Raw genomic sequence first — 2,056 nt, 5'->3', positions numbered from 1 at the left:
AACCCAAAGGCGCTTTGAACCCGGAGGCAAACCCCCCTCCAGATAATATCATTATTACTATTATTATTTAGCCGCTCTTCACCCTAAGGTCCTCCAGGGCTGGTTACAGCACTAAAATGGATTAAGGGCCAGTCCTTGTCTTGAACGGCAGAGGAAGCGCCTAAAAACACCTTCAGGGTTTTTGTTTTTTTTTTAAAAAAAGACGATTAAATCCATTTATCGTACGCCGTTAACTTTTTTTAAAAAACAAACAAACAAACTAGTTTCCAAGAATAGTAACAGAAGCGCCCACATTTTCTTTCATTCCATTGGAATGTATGTTGTGATTATTGTCCATGTTCACTATAAAGTAGGAGAACACTTCAATCTCCCAGGACATTCTATACAAGATCTCAAAGCAGCTGTTTTATTACAGAGAAATTTCAGGAACAGACTGGAAAGAGAAGTTGCTGAATTGGAACTAATTACCAAGCTTAAAACCATGGAGCCACCTGTGATGAATAGAGACATCGGATTCTTATCTCATTATGCATGATCAAGCTTTCTTTAGCGCCTCAGCCCTTGTTTCCCCCCCCCCCCCGGACTAATTGCAGCCATCAGACATTAACAGCCATCCACAGGTTTACCACTCCCATCAGCCCATCACCCATTCCTACCCACCCACCCCCACCACCCTCTGTATATATATAAGGGTCTGACACTTCCGTTTCCAGTGTATCTGAAGAAGTGTGCATGCACACGAAAGCTCATACCAAAATAAAAACTTAGTTGGTCTTTAAGGTGCTACTGAAGGAATTTTTTTATTTTACTATAAATATTAGTTACTAAAGCAAAGCATTGGAGTGGTTTCTGTCTCAGGGTTTGTTAGGTAACTTTCAAGGATAAATACCTCTCTATATTTAATGTGCTGTCAGATCTTAAGGATATTGCAACAATGTCACCCAACAATATTACAACAAGATGTGTTATATATAATAGTGACTTTTTCTCTAGTAGGGCTGCCATTCTTCCTTTATTGTTGATTTCACAAAGTACACTCTGTTCCTTTTAACAGGTGGATCATACCGTACATTAAAATGTGTCTGTCTAATGACTCCAAACAAGCCATTTAAACTCCTCAAACTTTGGCACACTGCTAGTCATAACAGACATTGTAAAAGTTTGGAATGCATAGCCATGCCCGTTACATGTAAGGTAGGTTTCCTAAACACTTCTCTGATAAACCTGAAATTGTGTTGTCAACTCACGAAGGAGGTAAGAACTGTGGACAACTGCTGTGGCTGATCTTGGTCAGCTGATTGTGGCCTTTGTGTACAAATAAATCTACTACACATTTCTCTGAAAAATGCACAGAAGAATGATCCAACGCATGGAAGAGGGTTCCTTCTGCACAGTGCCAGATTTATGTATAAGCTAAACAAGCTATAGTTTAGGGCGCCACTCTCTTGGGGCCCCCCAAAAAATTTAAAGGGAAAAAACACCTGGATGTACATTTCCAAAATATAAGATAAAAAACAAATAAAATAAAACCTACATACAGCAACAGTGTTTTGTATTGTGTAGGCTCCTATTTGTTATGTGCAAATGGCTTTAGATACCTATTAGGTCCATAAATTACAATATAGCATATATTCAGCACAAAAAACACTGACAATTTGTTGTTGACAAAGGACAGCTGGACACATAAAGGCCCCCATTACCTTCAGTTGCTTAGGGCCTCATCAAACCTAAATCAGGCCCTGCTTCTGCATGTGGCTTCTCTGCTCTTTCAGATCATCTGAAATGGGTTGAATTGACTGTGAACATTTATGGCACTGAACATAAGTAATATGGAAGGTTACATGAAAAGTGAGGAGATCAAACGAAAGCAAGGAAATGTATTTGTGAGCACTGAGTCACAATTCTGCTGGAGCAGTAAAAAACATGGTCTCAGTAAAGATTAGATTTTTCACCTTTGCCCCTTTTTTAGCCATTATGATCAGCAGCCTTCCTAACATTGTGTTTCCATACTAGCCAAAAGCTACAACTGCCTGTCATGTAGCTGTGAAGGGATAAT

Source organism: Zootoca vivipara, chromosome 10 (genome assembly GCF_965207765.1).
Source record: "Zootoca vivipara chromosome 10, rZooViv2.hap1.1, whole genome shotgun sequence".
NCBI classification, from domain to species: domain Eukaryota; kingdom Metazoa; phylum Chordata; class Lepidosauria; order Squamata; family Lacertidae; genus Zootoca; species Zootoca vivipara.
Note: the sequence above shows the minus strand (reverse complement) of the source record.